The sequence below is a fragment of the Camellia sinensis genome, chromosome 5 (genome assembly GCF_055761805.1).
Source record: "Camellia sinensis isolate YWXY chromosome 5, ASM5576180v1, whole genome shotgun sequence".
Taxonomy (NCBI): Eukaryota; Viridiplantae; Streptophyta; class Magnoliopsida; order Ericales; family Theaceae; genus Camellia; species Camellia sinensis.
The window spans coordinates 139,137,090-139,154,635 of NC_138965.1; positions in this window are offsets into that span (position 1 = coordinate 139,137,090).

The window sequence follows — 17,546 nt, forward strand, 5'->3', positions numbered from 1 at the left end:
AAAGTATATAAGCATGACTGTGCCTCCCATGCTGGGTATGGAACATCATTTGGTGAGAAACACTCATTGTGATATATCTCTGTCTTCCTCTCTCTCTCCCGGAGTATGTGTGCTAACTTGATCGTCGGAGGGGTTTTCCGGCCACACACCGCCGAGTAGCTCACCGTCGTTGTGCTCACAGGTCGATCGGATAAACAAGGAGCTTAGACGAAAGAAGTACGGACTCCACGAAATATTTGCTCCCCGTACAATTGGCGCCGTCTGTGGGAACTCCCTTCGGCACTTGGATAACTTGTGCCAGTGCCGGAGCCAGCTCGGCTGGGGGCTAATGTGCGGAGAAATCCCACATCGGTCTGTGAGGGACTACTTTCCCATCTTATAAGCAGACTAGCTCCTCTTACCTTGCATAGGCCTTTTTCCCCAAAACCGTGAGGCGAGTTTCGCCAAAGCGGACAATATGTGCAAGGCACGAGGAGTGGTTGCTTCAATTGGCACTGTCTGTGGGAAGCTTGATAGACAAAACCTTATCTTCCAAGCTCATCTGATCGCCTTCCATGGCGAACAACGACGAAATACCGTTGTCCGCCATCGACGGTGTTACCCCGGAGTCAGCCAGATGGAGAGACGGACTCCCCGCCGTTCCAAACATGGCGGACCTGGAGACTTCCCTAGGTGGACATTCAAGAGACGCGCGTGATAAGCGCGCTAGAAGTTTTGGTCACTCACGGAGCCCAGACGAACACCGGCGGTGGAGAGAATCGCGCGCTAGACGTCTGGAGCACAAGTTAAGGGATCAAAACGCCGTCATCCGGAGAATGACGGTGGAGATGGAAGCTCTCAAACAGCATGTCAAAGGGAAGGGTGTTGCTGGAGTGAGAGACCACAGTGAGCGCACCCAACCACGCCGTTCAGGCAGTCAGAGCCAGTGGCACACTCCCTCCCTTTTTATCACCAGAAGTTACAGGGTTGAAGATTCCGACGCGCCTGTAGAGAAGGCTAGCGCGCAAGATAGTACCTATCAACCCTTATATCCGGCGATGACGTCGAGATATTCCTACTCTGTTCGCTCAGAGGACTTGCGGGTAGTCTTGAAGGAGCGGACTCGTCGGCGAGAGACTCAAAGGGTGCCAGCGTTCCAGCGGCTATCTTACGGGGGTCACGCCAGTGAAGAGGTCATAATGCCACCACCCCGCCCAGCCGTGCCTCTCCTTCTAGACACAGATTTGGCGAGGCTGAACTCCATCCCCTTCTTCCTTGAGATAGAAACCACACCGCTCTCTGCGGGCTTTCACCAGCCCAAGTTTACGCTCTACGACGAAAATATTGATCCATGCATACATGTAAGCCACTTCCAGCAAGTCATGGCCGGACATAGGCGCAATGACGCTCTTATGTGCCTTTTCTTCCCTTCGAGTTTGGGTGAGCCGGGCTTGAAATGGTTTGAGAGGCTGCCAGAGGGAAGCATCGAAAGGTGGCAGCAGTTGGCGGAAGCCTTTGTGACACGTTTCAAGACCAACACTAAAACACCAATGGAGGTAGACCACCTTCTCAGTGTCAAAATGGAGTCGAGCGACACACTCAAGGCATACAACTCCAGATACTGGGAAACCTTCAATGAGATTTTAGATTGCCCGATCAACCTGGCAATCACCCAATATAAGTGCTGTCTCCCGGTCAGACATAGGCTGCGGGACTCGCTTACCATGAACCAGCCGACATCCATAGGCCAACTAATGCAGCGCATCAATGAGCACATCCGAGTAGAGGATGATGCAGCGGCGTCCACCATGAAGACAACTCCGGTGGTAACAAACTAGAGGTCAAACCGTCCACCGCAAGGTACACGCGGTCGGACAGGAAACTAACTGTCCAAATGATCGCGCCGCGGAATCTGACTGTGGGTCAAATCATCGAAATCGGGGAATGGGTCGTCGGAATGACTGAGCTGAATACCCCCCAGATGACGTAGCTGATGCTAACAAAAGGTTGAAAGCTCGGACGGGCATCACCACGATCTTTAAGATTCCAATCTATCGCATACTTAGTGAAATCTGTGACGAGGATTACGTCCGGTTTCCTGCTAAGTTAGGCGACGCACAAAATGACTTCAACCCGCGATATCGCTGCACATATCACCGAGAGCGAGGACACCGGACAGAGGACTGTTTGCCTCTGAAGCAATACTTGGAGGAGTTAGTCGTAGCTAGATACTTAGATCTTTACATTGATGGGGGTGTTAAGGCCGCACATCCCATCCCAGCTGATCCGCATGGACCGGATGACTTGGAGGCACCCCCTCAAGGAGTGGTTAATGTGATCCACGGTATAGTGGAGCCGACGCGTGTATGCGAGCTCCGAGGAATGATAAAAAAGGTGGAACACATGAGGAAAGTTTTGTCAGTCCAACCCGCGATCAAAAGGGGGAAGACCGAGGAAAAAGATGTGATTAGTTTCTCCACAAGGGACCTAGAGTGCATTCAAACGCCACACAACGACGCCCTAGTGGTCACCCTCCGCATCAAAGATTTCGATGTCAAGCGCATCTTGATTGACCAGGGAAACTCGGTTGAAATTATGTACTATGATGCATTCCAACAACTCAAACTCCGAGATACAGACTTGGCTCCGACAACTTCGCCACTGGTAGGTTTCAACTCACAATCGGAGTGGCCTTTGGGAAAAATAATTTTACCGGTCAAAGCCGGATCCGTGGTCAAGCAGGTGGAGTTCTGGGTATTGCAGGTGTCGTCTACATACAATCTGATCCTCGGTAGGGGCTGGCTTCACGCTATGCAGGCTGTAGCGTCGACCTACCGCCAGGTTATGAGATTCCCCTCGGCTATGGGGGAAATTGAGGAAATTATGGGCGATCAAGTCATGTCGAAGCAATGCTTCGTGGCAGTGAATGGGAGCTGAGCTACCAAAGGCTTCGTGCAAATGATTGAAGGTCCAGAAGACTAGAGTTTCCTTGATGACGTGGGCACTAGGGCCGAGGACAAAGCTATTGAAGAATTGGTAGAAGTACGGATCGACACGGAAAGTCCAAACAAGTTCTTTTTGCTCAGATCAAGCCTGACCGCTCAAGAAAGGACTGAGATGGTAGAGTTCTTGATGGCAAATATCGAAGTCTTCGCATGGTCGCTCTATGACATCCTTGGCATCGATCCAAGTTTTATTTGCCACCAACTCAATGTTTTCCCTGATGCATGGCCAGTCATTCAAAGAACAAGGAGATCGGCTATTCATCACGCCGAGGTAGTCGCGGAGGAGGTAAGGAACTCACTTGAAGCACGCACTATTCAGGAAGTGCACTACCCTCGGTGGATTTCAAACACGGTCATAGTGCCCAAGAAGAATGGGAAGTGGCGAGTTTACGTCGACTACAAGACCGTCAACTGAGCTTGCCCTAAAGACAGCTTTCCTCTGCCCAGAATAGACCAGCTGGTGGATTTAACGACCAGACATAAAAGGCTCAGTTCCTTGGATGCCTACCGCGGTTATCATCAGATTGCCATGCATGGCCCCAACCGTGAGATAACCTCTTTCACCACTCCAAGGGGACTCTTCTGCTATCGAGTCATGCTTTTTGGTATGAAGAACGCCGGGGCAACTTTCCAAAAGATGGTGACCAAAATGTTCGCCCCTCTGCTAGGCCGGACGATAGAGGCTTACATTGATGACATGGTGGTCAAAAGCGGGCATCAGGCAGACCACTTGTCTGACCTAGCCGAGATGTTCGGCATTCTCAAACAGTTCAAGTTACGCCTGAATGCGTCCAAATGTGCCTTCGGTGTGGGATCCGGGAAATTCCTAGGCTTCCTAGTCACAAACCGAGGCATCGAGGCAGACCCCACACAAATCAAAGCCATACAAGAATTAAAACAACCCAACTCGGCGAAAGACATGTAGCATTTGGCCGGAATGGCCGCCGCGCTTAATCGATTCATAAGACGGTCATCAGATCGCTACCGCCCTTTCTTTCGAGCCCTGAAATCCAAGTTTTTGTGGGACGAGGAATGTGACAAGGCTTTGGCCGAGCTAAAGGCGTATCTGTCTTCTACTCTATTATTGGTGACACCAAAGCCCAGCGAAGAACTCTACCTTTATCTGGCCGTTTCTCAGCATGCAGTTAGCGCAATGCTTGTCCGGTCAGAAAGAATCCAGCATTTTCCCATCTTCTACGTGAGCAAAACCTTGCTACCAGCAGAGTCGAGATACTTGCCGTTGGAAAAACTTGCCTTGGCGTTTATGATGGCCTCTAGGAAATTGGCGCACTATTTTCATGCTCACACAATCATCGTTTTGACCGAGTTCCCACTCAAAACCTTGTTCGAGCGAGCGGATTTCTCCGGTCGAATCCTCAAGTGGCCGGTCGAATTGGGATAATTCGACGTCAAGTTCCAACCCTGAACTACCATAAAAGCACAGACATTGGCCAATTTCCTTACTGAATTCTCACCTGGAATTCATCTAGTATGCCCGGTGGACCTTGCCACGGCAGCCGAGGAGGTGAATGCAGGCTCGCCAGAAATTGCACAGCAGGGCCATGTTGGCAACGCTTAACTTGCGTGCCCTGCCATAGAACCTCCAGTCGCATAGTATTGAAGCCCGGCGATGCGATGTCGGACTTGGGCATAGCAGATCAACCTGTTGGGTCCTGTGCTGCATCGCCGAGAGGAGATGAAATGGAACTGAACAGCAGCGAACCAGAAATCGAACAGCCGAGAGACCGCGATCCCATCAACTTTCAAGCCTCCCAGGACCCCTCAGAGTCTTGGAAGCTCTTTGTCGGTGAAATGTGGAAACTTTTTGTAGATAGAGCCTCAAATCATCATGGTGCCGGGCTAGGCATAGTTTTGATCTCCCCAGATGGTCTGACCATCGAACACTCTACCACATTCGGATTCCCTGTGTCAAACAATGAGGCTGAGTACGAGGCACTGCTGGCCAGTCTTAAGAGCGCGCTCCAGTTGCGCGCATCTGAGCTGATGGTTTACATCGATTCCTAACTTGTTGTCAACCAAGTGTCTGGAGTCTATGAAGCTAAAGATCACGGAATGGCAAAGTACCAAGCTCTGGTAAGAGACCACATCAAGCGATTCCAGGCAATAAGGGTCTAACAAATTGGACGGGAAGAAAACGGCTGTGCGGATGAGTTAGCCGGTCTGGCTTCCATGGTCGACAGAACATCTCCCAGCCCTCTCCTGATTGAGTTTCTTCTAAGGCCTAGTATTGAGGAACCTAAGTAGACAGAAGTACTCTGCACCGAGCTTGGCCCTTCTTGGATGGACCCTATTATCCTCTTTCTAAAAGAGCGGAGCCTTCTGACCGATAAAAAGGAAGCGCATAAAGTCCGGGTGAAGTCAGAGCGGTTTTGGCTCTCTCTATCTGGCGCTTTATACAAAAAGTCTTTCACCGGTCTTTACCTCAAGTGTGTACACCCAACAGCGTGGAAGCTTTCCTGTACGAGATTCATGAAGGCATATGCGGCAGTCACATCGGGGAAGATCTTTGGCCTACCGTGCTATCTCACAAGGATATTGGTGGCCGTGCATGCAAGTGAACGCTCAGAAATATGTTCGCAAATGTGAGAAATGCTAGAAGTTCACCCACCAAATTCACCAGCCGGCCAGAGAACTTCTTCCCTTCATAAGCCCTTGGCCTTTTGCAATGTGGGGGCTGGACATAGTGGGACCACTCCCAACGGCACCAGGCAATCGGAAGTTCTTTATCGCGGCTACGGACTACTTCACCAAATGGGTTGAAGCTGAGCCCTTAGCAACTATCAAGGAGAAAGACGTCAAACGGTTTGTCTGGCAGAATGTGGTAATGTGGTTTGGCGTCCCCAAGATTCTGATTTCTGATAATGGCACCCAATTTGACGGGCGCTTATTCAGAGGATTTTGTGAGGAATTGAAAATTGAATTCTACAACTCCACCTTACCCGCAGTCTAACGACCAAGCCGAAGCATCAAACAAGACCATTGTTGATGGGTTGAAGAAAAAACTTGAGAAAGCCAAAGGAAAATGGGCCGAGGAACTCCCAAGTGTCCTTTGGGCATATCGAACGACCCCGCGATCTACTAGGGAAACTCCTTTTGCCCTGGCGTACGGCATGGAGGCGGTTATCTCATTGGAAATCGACATGCCCACCATCCGCAGTGAAAATTTTGAGCCTGAGTTGAATTCTGAAGCAGTCGCCCTGAAATTGGACCTAGCTGAAGAGCGCCGAGAAAAAGTTTTGATCCACGTGGCCATATACCAACAAGAATTATCCAGGAAATACAACAAAACCGTGCACCCCAGACCGTTCAAAGTGGGCGACTGGGTTCTAAGGAAGGTTATGGGCAACACACTGGTGCGGGGCAAAGGCAAGCTAGGGGCAAATTGGAAAGGGCCTTACATGATAACCGGTCTGGCGGGCAAAGGGGCATACCACTTGGAAGATTTGGAAGAAAGAGGCATACCCCGGCCATGGAATGCGGCTAACCTTTAACTGTACTATTTTTTATTTTCATAGTTTTTATGTGGTTCTTTTGAGGAAGAACTTATTTGCCTTACACTTCTGAATGTAATACTCTTTTTGTCAACATAATAGAAGTGACTTATCTTCGCTGAAGCATTCTGTTGTTTTCGATGCTTACTTTGAGGTGATAAATGAGATGTTTTACTCCGGTTGAATAAGTTAATGATTTACTCAACTTTGAGATTCCAACCGAGATGTTTTATTCCGGTTCAATGAGTCGATGATTTACTCAACTTTGTAATTTCAACCGAGATGTGTTTATTCCGGATGAACGAGTTGATGATTTACTCAACTTTGAGATTCCAACCGAGATGTTTTACTCTGGTTGAATAAGTTGATGATTTACTTAACATTGAGATTCCAACCGAGATGTTTCACTCCGGTTAAATGAGTTGGTGATTTGCTCAACTTTGTGATTTCAATCGAGATGTTTTACTCTGGTTAAATGAGTTGATGGTTTACTCAACTGTGGTTTCAACCGAGATGTTTTACTCCGGTTAAATGAGTTGATGATTTGCTCAACTCTGTGATTTCAACCGAGATGTTTTACTCCGGTTAAATGAGTTGATGGTTTACTCAACTATGGTTTCAATTGAGATGATTTACCTCAGCTAGATGAGTTGATGATTTCCTCAGGGCTTTTGCCGAGATGTTTTGTTCCGGCTAATGGGGTTGATGATTTGCACAACTCAAAAGGTTTAGCCGAGGTGCTTTACCTCGGCTAAAATAGTTGACGTTTTGTTAAAGGTTTTTGCCGAGATGATGAAACAAAGTGCAACATGCAGTACAACAGTTAACGAAATCAGAACTTTTCATTGATGTGAAACAGAATTACATACGGTGGGACTGGCAGCCCGGTTACATTCTTAAAAACAAAAAAGAAAACTAAACTAAGGGAGATAGGTCGGCGAAGTCATCCCCGGTTGCAGTTGCCTCCAGGTCGACCGTGGTTGTGGTTTCTTGGACGCCGGTCTCAACTTGGCCGACCCATTTTGGGCGGTTATCTCCCTCGGTATTTTCCTCGGCTTCCTCCGCGCCTTCTTCCTCGGCCTCAGCCTGCAATACACTGAAGACATCGTTGGCGTATGGCACCATGTACGTCGGCAAGAAGGCAGCTGGAGGAGAGGCAAACACGTCAGTTCCACATCCTTGGCCGAGCTGTTCGCAAGCAGCCTTCCAGCCGGCCTTAAAGAAAATATCCTGGGTGGCATGAACTTGCTTGGTGTAGTTTTCCTCGGCCTCCTTGAAACTTTCGTTGTTTGCCTCATCAAGCTCATCCTTCCTTGCTTGTTTCAACACTTCCAGTTCGGCCCGAAGAGCGTCTCTTTCTTGCTCGGCAGCTCCAAGTTGGCCGAGCAATTTGGAGTTGTCTGAGTTCGCAATCTCCAAAGAAGCTTTTGACCGCCCCAACTCGGTCTGAAGGTGCTCAACCTGGCTGGCAGCGTCCGTCGCCTTCTGCCGAAGTCTATGAATCCGCTCCATCACCAGATGTTGTTTCTGGATGGCCTGCAAAAAGAGAGTTTGATTAGAGAAAGAAAACCGAGCAAACACTTGGAAAAATTTGAATAAAGCATGCGAAATTCTTACCCGGGTGTAGACACCCCATTTTTGACCGTCCTTAAGACTTGGACGTTATCGTTTAAACACTCGATGATCATCCATGCTCGTGTTCGTTTTGAGTTCCCGAAGGTCTCGGCTGCGTGCCTTGCCTTAGGATCTCTCAACTTGACTGTTTTGTGCTTAGTTGTGGACCAAGGACTTGTGGTTTTTGCACCTGAGGGTTTTGCACCTGAGGGTAGGAAGTGGCTTGTTGGCCATCCCCTTAACCCACCGGCCTTATTTTCTTGCTATCGGCTAAGAGTGTTGGCCGATCAGCACTGTATTTGGCCAGCCGGCCATTGTTTTGGTCAATCGGCCACATTTTCTGGCAGAGGCCTTTTCTTTGCCTTTTTCAAGCATTGTGCATGCCAGCTGTGCCAGTTGGTGAGCACAAACTCTGCCCTCCATACACGTGTATGGAGGGATTTGAAACAACACTTAGCTTCTCTTGGAAGCTTTGAATTGTGTAGACGCGCCCGTGCGCCCCACGCTACAGTTCAGACTCCATTTTAGTCACGGTTCTTAATCTGAACCAAAGAGTCCAAATCCGGCAAATCGTTTTGAGAAAACAGATTTTTAGAAAAGAAGTGCCAAACATGGATTGTTTTGCCAGATATAGAGTCGCCACCTAAATATTTTATTTTGGGGGAATTTAGAAAACCCTGACTCGTTTGCCTAAGGCCACGTGTCCGTCATCACCAAAGTTACCTCGACTCGGGAACTTGGGTACGATTAGGGAAGGTCAGCTATGAGCACCCCCGCTCGCCCGATCCGAAAATCGGCCTCTACTAACCACGATATCTTGTTTTGAAAATATTATGAGCTCTTATTCCGGTTATGAGCCTAGATTTACTATGTGATGCGCACAGCACACAAGTATAGACTGAATCGCCTGAATTAGAACAAAACATTTCATGTTTGTTTTGAAAACGGTCTGTTACTCGTAAGTAGGCTAAAATGCAGGTTTTGCCACCTTCGGGTGGGCTTAGAAAACATGGTTTTGCCACTATCTAGTGGGCTTAAAACTCACAGTTTTAATGCATTATTCCAATTCAGGTAATTCAACCTCCACCCACAGGCATTCAAGCAGTTATATCATATAAGCAAATAGCCTCATGGTAAGCATGCTGTTATGGAAACACTCACACGCATGCAAGGATGCTAAAACGAAAATACTTACAGAGTACTCCAAGCCAAAACAAAAGCTATGTTAGAAATCCATGCATGGTCCTAATTATACAGAAATGCCTAATGTAACACATGCAGGAATGCAACCACAATAGGCTCGGTTATTCTAAAATGACATGTGAAATGCTACAGCTAACACGTATTCAATTTGGGATTGAAATACAAATGCAGTTAGTATGATGCGCTGAGCCCGGTGCATACAAAACGAATGAATGTATGCAAACATGCTATCATAAGTATGCTAATTGAAACATGCCCTAAACTAACCATCGAAAGCTAGTAAATAAAAGGAAAGAAAGACGTGGGGTTGGAAGACATACACACACTCACGCACATTTACTACACAATTGCCCTCGCTCGGAGGGTCCGAATAAATATTACAAAACAAATAAATAATTAACTCTTCTAACTAATTAAATATTACATATCTAAACAAATTAAATGCAGAAAGAGGATGGCCGTAGCCCCGCCTCGGAATGCTAGGATGATGCATGCTCGACTCGCCATGTCCAGAAACCCGTGCCATGCCACTGTTGCCTTTGTTTACACTGCCTTGCTCCTCTGAAAATTCTAAAAGTCCCCAGACCCATTTTGAATCACCTTCTGAGTGCTCTAGGGTGTCACCGGCCACAATTCAAGTTCACCGGCCATGGGGATGGGCTTATCGGCCAAAAGTTACACCACCGGCTGGACATTGATGGTCGGTCGGCACTGTATCTGGCCAGCCGACCATTTCTTCTTGCAGAAACCTGTTTTTGACAGCAGCAGAGGGTAGACAGTGCATGGCAAGGAAATTCAAAGCAATGTATGCATGGCCACTCTCCCAATCATGCTATGGACTCATGGGAGTGTGACCCTCGATACTCGGGCCACCAATCACACATTTCGATGAATGATGGCCTAAGACACCAAGTTTGCAACTTAATGTAGATGCATGCATAAAAGAGATAAATGCCTTATGCCCTATCATGTTGGCGTCAAGGGCATTGGCGACTGAGGGTTGAGGCGTGTTTCGTCACTTTGAGTACGAACGCACCTCATTCCTCATGTTTGGTTCGACACCCCATACCAAACATAATGCAATGCATGTACGCAAAATGCAATACGAAAACATGTAATTAATGCAATGCAACATGAGCAATGTAACATATCATGCAAACACCACGGCAATATGACAAGTATGCAACACTACAATGCAACCTAGATAGGCAATTATGCAAAGTGATAGGCATGCAATAATGCACTAACTACAAGGATGCAACAACAATGCAATGTAATGAGCATACAACAAAATGCAAATGCATGACCCATGGTCTTACACTATAGGTGGACAGACCTCAGCCTTGTCCATAACAGTGGCCAAAATGATGCAACAAGAGTACAAATCGCATATGCAAGCATGCATTCCCCAAGGCCCATCACCTAAGGCATGAAAGAGGCAACTCTAAGCATACATAAAAGAGACAAACATGGGCATTAGACCAACAAAAATCAGAGCTATGGCATGTTAGAATAAGCCCCAAAACCCACATAAATGGCATCCCAAATGACTTAAACAAAGAGACATACACCAAAGCCCAAACATGGAGCATAAGACCACAACTCTTCAAGGCATTAAAAGGGTAACAAATGCAAGCATGTAGGCATAAAACATGAACTGAAATGGCATGATAAATGATTCCAAATCACTGAAATAGACCAAATGAGGCATGCTAACGACTCACACACCCGAAGCCAACAAACTAGAATACAAAGAGGCTATATAAAGCATGGCAAGCATGGCTCCAAAGACTCAAGACAGACCTTAAGCATGTTAAAACATGACCAAAAACTTCACAAAGTTAAGCCAAAGCATGCAAGCATGATGGTCCAAAGGCAAGATGTATTTCTAGACAAAATGGAGGAATACGAGGCAAGTGTATTATGCATGCAAGGGGTCAACAAACCAGCATGGGACAGAGGTAAAACATGCTAAATAAACACCAAATAACCTCTGAAATGAAGCCAAACAAAGCTAGGCATACATGCTACCCTTATGAACCAAAACACAAACAAATGAGACAATAAAGGGAGAGGGGTGTCCCTCCCCTATACAAGACTTCAAAATCCCTTCTTCACCACTGAAAATCCACTAGATTTCAGTGGTGAGAAGGCCAATACACAAAAGTCCCCAAAGCTTATCAAAAAGAGCACAAAAAGGGCCAAACAAGGCCTAAGAGGGGGAGGTCGACCCCCAACACCAAAATGACCTTAATGAAAGATCTTAAGCATGCAAATACAAGACTTTTTTCAGTTATACACAAAGCTTAAATCAGTATGCAAGATAGGTTAAAGACTAGTGCAAGATTGGAAAATATAAAGTAAATAGTGTTACCCTTGAAGAACACTTCAAGAACAGCAAGCTCAGCCCTCTTCTTCTGATCAAAACCGATCCAAAGCTCCAAGAACAAACCCTCAAGACCTCCAAAGTCAAAGTATGGTGTAATAGTAGGTGACTTAGTACAAAACTAAGAACTAAATACACTTTTAGGCCCTCAAACACACACAAATGAAGAGAGAGAGGGAGATATAGAGAGAGAAGATGTATATAGCAGAATATATATGTTTTAGTTCTAATTTTGCTGAACTCCTTCAAAGGCGAGGGAAGGTCTCCTTATATAGACAAGGCAATGGTGCTAAGCTTCTTAGAGAAGCTAATATAAAAGGGTCAAGGGGGTCAAGCTTCTTGAGAAAGCTAAGACAAAGGGTCAAGCTTCCTCAAGAAGCTAGACCAAAAGAGGTCAAGCTTCCATGAGAAGCTTGAGTAAAAGGGTGCAAAGGTTCAAAACAGCCACACACGTGTATAGGGGGGAGGGTCCGTGCACTCCAGCTGGCACAGTTGGCTTGCACCATGCCTGAAAAAGGAAAAAAGGAGGTACCGGCCAAAAAAGGAGACAATCGGCCAAATAAATGGTCGGCCTGCTATTTTGCTAACCGGCCGACTAAATTGGTGGCCGGTACATGGATTCCAAGGCCAAAAAGTGGTCGGTGGATGTTTAGATTGAAGCCCCAGAAGTTAGCTTTCCAATGGCGCAAACCTTGTATTAAAACTCCTCATGTGCAAAAAGTTATGCCCATTTTGGTGAAGCCACGCAGATTTGATCCAATCGGATTGATCCCCTACTTCAACCAACCATATCTCCCCCACCCGGACTTGGCTTTAGGAGATTCTTGAGTGCAAAATGAAGCCTCGAAAGTAAGATTTCCAATGGTGGTGGCCTCATATCTAAAATCCAAGTATGCAAATGAATAAGCCCGATTCAGCGAGGGTTGTTCGACTCTCTCTCCTACTCGGATCCTTGCCGAACTTCTTCTCCAACTTGGTTTCTCCCCTCTTCTCCTCTTTTCTTCAATTTCAAACCCCTAAGCAAGGTGTTTTGAAAGACTTTTCAAAGATTTCATCTCTCTTTCATTCTTTTCCACTTTGTCCTTGCTCGGTTTACCGAAAAGCGCAATATTTACCAAAATGCGAGTCTCAGAACATCGCAAAAACTTTATTTCAAAAATGTTTTGAAAGAGAGGGTTTTAAGGTCTAAAAACCATTCAAAATAGTTTTGGTCCAAAAGGGGTGTGAAGTTGGGATTTGGCTCTCTCCTTGCCGAAGAGATTGAACTTTTGCCCTGCACATCTTTCATCACCAAGCAAACCATCAGTAGCGCCCAAGTCTTAAGGGCGGTCAAAAATGGGGTGTCTACAGTTGCCCCTCTTTGACAGAACTCGGAAGTCAAGAAATGACGTGAGTGAATGCCAAAGCCCAAAGACGACTCATTTTTGACAAGGCCGAAGACTTGGACAAGCAAACAAAATATTGATAAATAAATGGTTGTGCCCGCAGGCTGCCTACGTATCCCTTTGCAAGGAATTAAACCAGCGTAGTTCAAGGGCAGGATGCAAATGATATGTAGGAAGACTTTGATAATTGGACTTATACGCTACGCGAAGCCGGTTTGAAAATTGGACTTATACGCTGCGCGAAGCCGGTTTGATAATTGGACTTATACGCTACGCGAAGCCGGTTTGATTGAAAATTCGATTTATACAAAAAAGGAATCACACCTTTAGAGGATTTAAGGTCTTCTAGACCCGAGAGTGCAGAAGACAATGCGAGTGATACAAAACACAGTGTGCACAAGACAATGTGATGCACAAAACAATGCTAAGAAGATGCACAAAACAGTGCGATACAGGTTAGAATGCACAAGACAGTGCTAACAAGATGCACAAAATAGTGCAATGCAAGAGTGAATGCACAAAATAATGCTATACAGGTGCTCAAGAGAGTGCTATACAGGTGCACAAGATAGTGCGATGTGGCTAAAGGTGTACAAAACAGTACGAGCAGGGTGAATGCACAAAGCAGTGTGATACAGGTGAGGTGCGCAAGATAGCGCGATGCAATGCACTAACAAGTGCAGGTAAGGTACGCAAGATAGCGCGATAAAATGCATGCACAATGCAAGTAAGGTGCACAAAATAGTGTGATGTGCAAAATAGCGTGAATGAAATGGAATGCACTAACAAGTGCAGGTGGGATGCGCAAGATAGCGTGAATGATACAATGTAATGCATAAAATAGTGCGATGTGCAAGAAAGCGCGAAAGTAAATTGCACAAAACAGTGCGATACGCTAAACAACGCAAGTGTAAACTGCACAAAATAGTGCGATATGCAAGAAAATGAGAGTGATTACAAATGCAAAAGTGCACAAGACAGTGCGATGCGCAAAATAGCGCGAACCTGAACCTGCACAAAACAGTGCGATGCACAAAACAGCGCGAATGATAACCTGCAAAAAACAGTGTGATGCGCAAAACAGCGCGAATGAGTTGAAATGCACTAAACAGTGCGATACACTAAACAGCGCGAGTGATTCGAAATGCACTAAACAGTGCGATATGCTAAACCGCGCGATTGATTTGAAATGCACTAAACAGTGCGATACGCTAAACAACGTAATTGATTTGAAATGCACAAGATAGTGCGATACGCTAAACAGTGCGAGTGATTTGAAATGCACAAGATAGTGCGATAAAATGCACCTTCTATGCAAGTATGGAGGCATTTTCCATGCGAAAGATACGAGCATTTTCTATGCAAGTATGGGGGCATTTTCCATGTATGAAACAGGAGCATATTCTATACAATATTGAAAGTAAGCATATTCTATGCAGAATCGAAAGCAAGCATATTCCATGCAGGAATCATAACGGTACGCGGCACGCATGCAACAAAAGTATATATGAAAGTTCATATTCTATGCAATAGAGGAGCATCAAATATGTACTCTGGTGCCTCTGGTTTACCTCTTAGAGGACTTTGCAACACACTCAGCTCGAAAAGGGGACACCCTGTTTATATTGGCAAGAGGTAGCATCTGCATGTGAAACCCTCGGGTGCTGCTTGGACTGCCATTCTAACTTGAAGCAGGCTTACACTTGGGGTCGAGATACACTCATACTCCAGAGAAATGACGAGGCCTGAGAAGGTGCACTTGGAATGCAGTCTCGGAATTTGCTGAAGTTGAAACACACTAAGATGCTCCAAATTTTCCTCTTTTTTTTTTTTTTTTTTGCTTTTCTTTTGCTTTGCAGTCCAGAACCTATATAGCTTCAAATAGGTCCTTGTTCTACTGTTCTCACATGACCTGGGTTGAACCCTGCGGTTTATGAAAGAAAGAATCTTGTTTTGCATAGATGTGGAGAATGGCACAGCACTCTGAGCACAAAACGATTTTATTTTTGAATTTGAAATTAAGAAACAAGTTCTTAAGCGGGTATTGAGCTGACAACTGGCCACAACCAAAACGACTTGACAAAGGAAAAACGAAGGTAAAACAACCTAAACACATCCATTGATACTCAAAACGACTCAAAACAAGAATCGAGACAAACAAAGACACAAACACAACACTCGGATGTGTATCACCAATGGCAAGAGACCTTTCAGTTCACGAGGAGCCAGTTTTTTCGGGTATTGTTTCCCACCCTTTCTCATTTGTGATTCTCACATCACTCTGGCACTCAATCTCTATTTTTTTGAAAAAGTCATTTTCTCACTTTTTCTCTCATCGCACATCTCTTTATTCTTCAATCTCTTATTTTTCATCCCTTCCCTGGGTGGTTGATGGATGAACAGGAAGTTGCGGGCTCATACCCCTAGCATTCTGCTAGATTCTCTTTCTTCTGCCCTCAACAGTGAACTTTCTCACAGTCGGGGGCTGCGCTACAACTGGGCGGGTAGCAAATCTGCAGCTGACATCGGTTGACGATGCTCTGCTGGGGAGTTTGGACATGATCAGATCTGTCCAGATAATGGAGTGGAATATCCTGATCCATTCCAATTTGTGCTTCGCACTTGGTTTGATACCTTGTTGCTTGGAGGATGAGAGAGCTTTTTGGCCCTTTTGTGGTTAGCTTCAGTGGTGCCCTTTTCTAGCGAATACGGTGCCCTTTCCGGCAAGTATGGTACCCTTTCTGGCAAATGCATTGACAACGGGGGAAAGACAGGAAGCCTGACTCAACTGTGCCCTTAGTTCATCATTTTGACCAAAATTTTTTTGTTTTTGGCTTTCTACTAAAATAATTTTGACCAAAATGAGAGTTAGATTAACATGCTTTTTTAATTTTCTGATTTAAAATCATGCAAGTCAGGTTATATGCATTGAAAATTTTCCTTTTTTGGGTCCAAGAAAATAGTCCAGCTTTGAAAAATGGAATACTTTTCGAGAAAATCAGTCAACCTCAGTAAAATTTCTCAAAAACTATTTTTTCAAACGGCCAGTGCTCAACGAGCACGGAACCTACTCTCAAGATGCACAACCTCGGATTTGGAAGCAATGGAAAATTGCCCCTTGCTTGAAGAGAGCTGCATGGCAACGCAAAGTTGCCCCTTGTTTGAATGACACCGCAGTGCATTGTAATCAATCCTCAGAGCAATGATCACAACCGAACTCTCAGATATAGAGAAGACAAAGATGACCAGAACCATCACATGGACACAGTCAAATTTGAAGTGTTTTACGGATGGACTTCAGAATGAAGTTGCCTACGTATCCCAAAGACGGGAATCAAGCCTTACGTAGTTCGGGGTAAGGTACACTCGGGTATTAACCTCTCCTTTTGCGCTCTAACTTTTGCCAAGGCCACCCTTCCGAGTTTTCAACCTTGCGAGCTCTGTTTTTCTTTTCTTTTCAATTTTTTTATTTCTTTTCTTTTTTTTTCCAATTTTTTTATTTTTCTTCATTTCTTTTTTGTTCTTTGCATTTTTCTCTTTTTTTTGTTCTTTTTCTTTTTTTCTTGCTCTAACTTTTGCCTGGGTCGCCCTTCCGGGTTTTCGGCCCAGCGAGCCTCTCAAGGGTAAAAGTGTAGCTTTGTCCATGTCAAATGGTTTTGAGATCTTGAAGCCATCTGAATCCAAGAGAATGGCTGTTCCCTGATGATGTAGAAGTCCATCCAATGAGGGGGGCTGAATCTACCCCTAGTGTTGTAGATAGGAACTCGGTTGTCCTTCAGCAATACCTTCGTCTTTCCTTCCTTCTGGGATTTGGCATTCTTGCGGATCTTTGTTGATTTGCAGAATGATCTATCTTCGGCTCTTCGAGCACAATCTGACATCTTTCGCCCTCTAGGAGTGTTCCTGATCTAGCTTCGCAAGCTCACTTTGATCACATCTGACATTCTCGCCCCTAGTTCATGGGCTGCTTCTGATCTGGCCACACGGGCCTTACATTGTGGTTGACCGTTGAACATTCTGAATGCAAGTTCAAGGTTTGAAAGCAAAGGGGTTGAGTCTTGAGGCTGGGAGCGATCCTAAGCTGGATAATCTCAAGAGCAATTCCGCATAGGTCTTCGCAGGACGGCACAAAACAGTTTTTTAAAATCTTTTAAGAAAGCGACTAATCGCTCGTACTGAAGATAGTATAGAGCCAATCTGGATCAAGCCAGGATCCTTCTCAGTACTCACACTAACAAGCATGATCTCAATCATTAAGGGCTTAGCATGCCTTTCTTTCTCTCAATTGATCAAGTTTTTGCAAATCCCGAGGAATTCCTTCCTCTTCGTTTTCATCACAATGTTCAAAAACAGTTTTGAAAAAAACTTAGGTCAACACAATGACTTAAAAGCACAGAAAAGCAGGTGAAATGCACTATCGTTCTATTCAACTTTCTGGCACAACTGGCACAAGGCAGAAGCA